This window comes from Malus sylvestris, chromosome 8 (assembly GCF_916048215.2).
Source record: "Malus sylvestris chromosome 8, drMalSylv7.2, whole genome shotgun sequence".
NCBI lineage: Eukaryota > Viridiplantae > Streptophyta > Magnoliopsida > Rosales > Rosaceae > Malus > Malus sylvestris.
This window is the reverse complement of record NC_062267.1, coordinates 27,726,131-27,732,662: the sequence shown is the minus strand read 5'-3', so window position 1 is coordinate 27,732,662 and position 6,532 is coordinate 27,726,131. Positions and strand designations below refer to the sequence as shown.

Below are 6,532 nucleotides of genomic sequence, written 5' to 3'. Positions count from 1 at the left end.
TCTAGTATAAAAAAATTTTCGCACTGCGCGCTATTCTTACTGACCTCCCTAATATTATTTCCTGGATCTGCCACTGGGTGTGAGTAGAGAGAGAGAAGACGAATGAGGAGAAAATGAGGAAGAAAAATCTAGGATTGGTGATGGCAGCGGCAGCAAGCTTGCATAACGATGTGAGAGAGCGAGAGTGATGAAGTGAGACGGATGGACCCGACTAATAATACAAAGGTTTTTGGAAGGATAAAAAACGGCATACACCGGATAAATATGTGGGCCCAGTACAAGTAATACGGGTACTATTTATTACATAATTGCTCCAAACACCTGGAACCATATTAACTATCATATCTGATCCTTTATATGGGCTGCCAAACGAGGCCTATATGTGTGATTGTTTTGCTGTGTAATCGGATCTAAGAGAGATGAATGAAATAGTGGAGCAACGTACTCCCATTGCTATTGAGTTCATCTTCTTGCTACTTTATAATTTTTCCAAAAATCCTACATAAAACTATAAACATTTACAAAAAAACAACTTGGCCTTAGAGCTTGGTTTACCTTGAATCAAGGGGCGTTTACTGTGATTTGGCATTTCAGCTAAGTTCTAACGAAGAATCAGTTGAATCCAGCTGAAAAATGGTTGGATCTGGAGCTGATCTTCAAATCACACAATCTGTGGACGATTGTTGAAGAGGGTTATAAGATACCTACAGTAACTGAAGGTGAGCAAGGTGGAAAGAAATAAATTACAGCTTAAGATCTAATTGCTCGAGATGCTAGAGCTCTTGGCTTGATTCAAAATGTAGTCTCGGATGAAAATTTTTCAAGAATTGCAAATCATGAAATTGCCAGCGAAGCTTGGGACACTTTGAAGCAAGAGTATGCCCTAGTTTGGTACTGCTTAACTTTTTTTAAAAGCTGGGATGAAAAAAAAGTTGAGCTCATATTTGTGTTTGGTAACTCAACAAAAAAGCACTTATTTCTAAAATTGTTGTGAGAAACAGCTGAAAATGGGAAGCAGCTATTTGCTGCTTTCAAAAACCAGCTTTTTATCACAGAAACACAGGTGAACAGTAACGTTTAATGAAAGTTTTCAAATGGCGATCCTACCCCTCACGTCTCACTTCTCTTCGCTCTGGCATCTCACTTCTCTCCCTCCCGTCTTCACTTTAAGCTGCAAATCCTCCTAGAATTGGGAGATTGAAGGAAGCGGATCTGGCTTCTGGGTTTCACGTGAAACAGAGAGAGTTGGAAGCGTGAGCTACTTATGAAGGTTTCCGTTTTGGGAGCTGAGAAGGTGCTTATTTTTCACTCCGAGCAGCCGCCAACCTAAAACTACCTTCCTCCCAACGATCTCTCTTGTTCTCCAGGTCATGTTCTCTGGCTCGACGTCCTTCCTCTGGTAAGCTTCTCTTGTCTAAAATTTCGTTATTTATTTGTTTGGATTGTTAAATTTAGGGATGGCAGAGTGAAAAAAATAATTGGGGAAAAATTAGGGTTTGTGGAGGAAAGAAGAAAAATTGATAGAAGTAAGAAAAATTGATTACTTCTCTTCTCTGCCTGCAACGAAGCTTGTCGTTCGAGCCGCTCAAACCGAGTCTATTAGTATGGTTTTCTTCGCTTGTTTTGAAACTGAAAGCAAACTGGTTTTTAGTGCCTCTGAAACTGAAAGCATCTTCAAATGGATTTGTTGGATGTTATAATTATGAATTTTGGTATAACCCAGAAATAATTCTCTTTTTGCTTCGAACGAGCACACGAGTCCCGTATGTATCTTGCTTAGCAGCTTGATCCTGCCTAGAAATTGTAAGCTCTTGAAAAGTTGAAATAGGAACCGTTGCTCGATATATTTTGTATCTGCAATTCAGTATCTTTTTGAATGAGGAGTCAGCTAATTGCTATAGCAGAAAGATCCAGTTTTTTCTGACTTCTAAATTTTAGAATTTTCTGATTGTGTTTATCGCAAATTATTGAGTCAGAACTGTTCCGTGAAGTTTAAACAAGCCTATGCAATTCCTTTCTCTAGTCCCGAATCCTCAAATACTGAACTACTGTCGTAAATCATAATTTCTGCTGCCTTTAGCTGGTTGAAGTTTTGAACACCATCTACTTCCGTATTTTGTAATTATGTTTCTTTGGTTAAGCAAAAGAATTGTCTGGTATAAGAGTGTCTGGAATATGTTGGAAGTATATGCAAGAAATGATGAATGTATTAATTGCACAGTTTAAAATTAATGATACTGTAAAGTGATTATATATCAATTTTGGTGAATTAGTTGATTTTATTAGCAATCTGAGTATAAACTCTGCCTAATTATAGCTTAGCATATGAACTTTATGTCAATCTTCTTTATAAGCGTCAAATGCTAGCCCGGGATTTAGAGCTTTTGTAAGGTTTGATGAGTCAATATTATATTATATATTTTACCATATTTTTAGTATAATTTGGTAATTATTTTGGTAGAATTTTGATACTTTGATTTATATTTTCAATAGAAGATATTCGACTTCCTTTGGAGCAAAATATGATCAAACGGATGCATTTTGGAGCAATTCAAATTGAAAGACGTTCGTGTGTCTCTTGGCTTGTTTGTAACAAAATTTGGGATTTTCCTACCAAGCGGTTATTTTCTGGCGATTAAATGAAGGAGCAGTGCGCGTTGCTGAAAGTGACGTTTCTGGCCTTAAACTGCGTTTTTGGAGCCCAAGATGACCTCAAATGGGTTCGTGGCCATCTGGAAAAGTGTTCAGAATAGTCCAAGCTCTAAATCTAGCTATTTTGGGCCAGTTTTGAAGCTGATATAGGGCCAAAACATGGCTGTGCAGATTTCTAGGCGAATTTACCAAGTTAATTTAGGATTATGTTTTCTATTTTATTTCAATTTATTTAGTTTCCTAGTCTTATGCTAAGACCTTTGACTAGGAGGATTTTATTTAGAGTAGTATAAATAAGCCTTTTGGCAGACCTAGGGTTTCTCTTGGATGGATGCAACTTTTTGGGAGAAGACTTTGGGAAAAACTTAGAGAATTCAAGACTTATAATTTTAGGTGTTTCCATTCTTTTTCTAGTTTAATATAATTATGTTGATGTTAATTATGAATATGCGTAGCTAATTTCCTTTTGCTAGGGTGAGGCCATGATCCTTAGCAATAATATGTAGTCTCTTTTTAATTTTCTTATGAATTTATGCATGCAAGTTTTGGATTGTTAATCATTGTGCTTTAAACTATCTATTTGTCTTATTGATTGGCAACCATTAGGATAATTAGAAAAGTAATTTGATACAATTTTGGCGGATGACTGTTCCTAAAATTGACTACAGCTTCTTGTGATTAACATGTGTAACTATTTAGGATGAACGACAAGTCTTAGGAGTTATATGGTTTTTCAAAAGGCTTTCACAAAACTTAATGAGTCTTGCATGTTCATATTCGATCTGGATGCCACGGACAGGTTGCATGATTAGATATACGTTCTATGTTGGGGGTTCCAAGTAGGGCATACTTTAGGAAAACCTAACCTTCAAAATATGCATGTGTAATTCATAAGGAATTAGAAGAACTACGTAGGATTGTTAGGGTGACGGCGGAACCCTAGTATTTTCTCATTTTGAAATCTAAAAAATAATTGTTTCTTTTTTCTTTCTCTAAAAATTGCAGATTTTAATTAGCCTTTTTAATTAATGTCGTTTCTCTTAATTTAGGTTATTAAATCACCATTTTCCCATCTTTGTTTTTAAATAGTTAACTAGGATTAGGGTTTCTCATAAATTGTTTTAAATAATCCCTACGGAAACGACCTTACTTGAGCCATTTATACTGCAACACCCTTGTTCTCTTGCAAGTATTTTGTGTGATTTTATCCCTACTTTTGTAGGTGGTAAAATCCCTAACAGGGTTGACATGTCCATATCCATAAGCAAATTCACTGTGTATCTAAAGGTATGATTTCCATCAAACCAAACAAGGGCAGCAGACATTCGTGATTCGAACTGCACACTGCTCCCAACAACGGTGACATCAAAGGTCTGCTACTCATTTAGGGACTTGAAGGAAAGAACTTCCGGCGCCACTTTGATATCTACTTTGGCATTTGGTGAGATTTTGGCATTGTATGATGATGATAAAGAATACCAAAATTATCAAGTTGAAGGATTACATGAGATAGAAGCATTAAGAAATAGAATAGCGACAAATTTGATAAATGCATCTAATTAGACTACTTTCAAGTACCTTAACAATATTGTACTAATGAATCCTAGCTATTCCGTGTAAATATTTCAATTGAAGTAGTTTGTCATACTAATTAATATTTAAGATAAAGTTTATAAATATTTTTCTTTTAAAAATAAAATATATTTAGTAATTCACCTTTATTTGTTAAAAAAAATTAAATTAATAGCACATCCAGTATTATACCCTTTTTGGTCATTTCATACAGTCACAGTTGTTTTACATAAAAGTTTACCAAACACTATACCACTGCTTTTTTTTCTTTTTCCAAAAGCACTTTCACAAAAAAGTTTACCAAATACTCTGCTGCTTTATTTCACAGCTGCTTATTCTCACAGCACAGCAGAAACAGTTTTTTTTTAAAGCATAATAATACCAAACCAGCCCTATAACGGGTGATTCTCAGGTACGAGTTGTAAAGCTACAAGGTATTAGAAGAGATTTTGAATATGTGCATATGAGAAATGATGAATTGTTTTCTGACTACTTGACTAGATTGCTCAATTTGATTAACAAAATAAAAATGTAAGGAGAGGAATTGTCAAACAAGAGAATTGTTGAGAAATTGCTGATTAGCTTAACTCCTAGCTATGATAATATGGTCTCTATGACTGAGGGGACTACGAAATTGGATGAAATCAATCCCACTGAGGTTGTTGCTACCTTGAGAGGGTTTGAGCAAAGATTGCTTCGGCATGCTGAGGAGAATGAAGTGACTGAGAAGGCATTAGTAGCCTATGTATTGGTTCTAGGGATGGATCTCAAGGAAGTAGTTTCAAACGGAAGAAACAATGGGAAAATAATCAGAAGAAGGGAGGTTTAGAATCTAATGTGCCATTTGTGAGGCAGGGTGCAAATAAGGAAAATGTCAAGGAGGGGTGCAAATAAGGAAAATGTCAAGGAGGTGTGCAAATAATGTAATAAACTACACGATGGCATTTGCTGGTTCAAAGATAAACCAAAATGTCATAAGTGTAACAAAGTTGGACACATAGCTAAGAACTGCAATAGCAAGGTGAATCAACTTGTTCACTATGCTACGCATGTGGAGGAAGAAGCATCTATATTCTAAGCTTGTCATGATGCTAAGATTGTAAAGAACAAGCCCAGTGTATGGTACATTGACAGTGGATGTAGCAATCACAAGAATCTTTGTTGATCAATATTGACAAGAATGTGATATTCAAAGAGAAAATGGGAAATGGAGAATTGGTTCAGGCTACAGGAGAGAGAACTTTGGTGACTGAAACCAAATATGAACTAGATATATTAAAGAAGTATAGTTGGTATGAAAACTTGTTGAGTATTGGTCAAATGTTTCAGCATGGATATTTCTGCTATTTTGTAACAACCCATCTTCAAATTTTACATTTTAATTACTTAATTTTACAAAATTAACCCTAGTGACGGAAATGTTGACTTTCATTGGCTCTCATTCGTTGACATGTAGGAATTTTTCTATTAATTTATTCACGTCACATTCGTCGATACAAACACATAGGCGCGAGCGAATTTGAATTTGGAGTTAAAATGAAGCTTCTACGAATTTTTAAACGCAAAGGTATTTTGGTAATTTCACATGTGGAGATTTTTGGGTAAACTGTCAATTTAGTCTCTGAATTATCACCTTAGTGAAAATTAGGTCACTAAACTATTTTTTTCAGAAAAATTAGTCCTTGAATTATAAAAATTTGTCAATTACATCCCTAATGTTATATTTGAAGCTACTATATTCAATTTTCCGTCAATTTAAGTCACATTACTTGCATGTGATACACATTGGAGGGTAGCTTAGTAGTTTTTCATAAAGAAATAGTGTATGGAGTTAACTTTGGAGGATAAATTGGTAGTTTTTCATAAAGAAATAGTGTAAGTTAACTTTTGAGAGTAAATTAGACATTAAATTCGCAACCTATATGAAATGTTAAGGGCTTATAGACGAAAAAATGATGGTATTACACTCTAAAGTGTGTCAAGTGACTTAAGTTGACGAAAAATTGGATAAAATAGGTTTGAATATAATAGTAGGGATGAAATTAGCAATTTCTAATGAATTTAGGGACTTATTTTACAAAAAAAAAAATTCAAGAATCTAATTTTCATTGAGATGATAGTTCAGCAACTAAATCGGCACTTCACCTGGAGATTTTTATCCCACCCTTGGACCACTCTTGGGCTGCCATGTGGCAGAATTCTCCCCTATTTTCTGGAGGGTTCCTTTCCTATGTGCCCGTGACTCCTCCTCGTTCCTTTATCAATTCTCCCCTTTGCTGCAACACACACACACATATCACATTTTGTT

At 35.2% G+C, this 6,532-nt stretch overlaps 1 long non-coding RNA gene across 1 annotated transcript; it reads left to right on the top strand.

Annotated features, from left to right (window-relative positions):
• The first annotated feature begins 978 nt into the window (after nt 1-978).
• Nucleotides 979-3,209, top strand: LOC126631034 (uncharacterized). The gene is made up of 2 exons (XR_007626210.1): nt 979-1,399; nt 2,494-3,209. It is a non-coding gene; the product is annotated as an uncharacterized LOC126631034 (long non-coding RNA).
• Nucleotides 3,210-6,532: the final 3,323 nt, after the last annotated feature.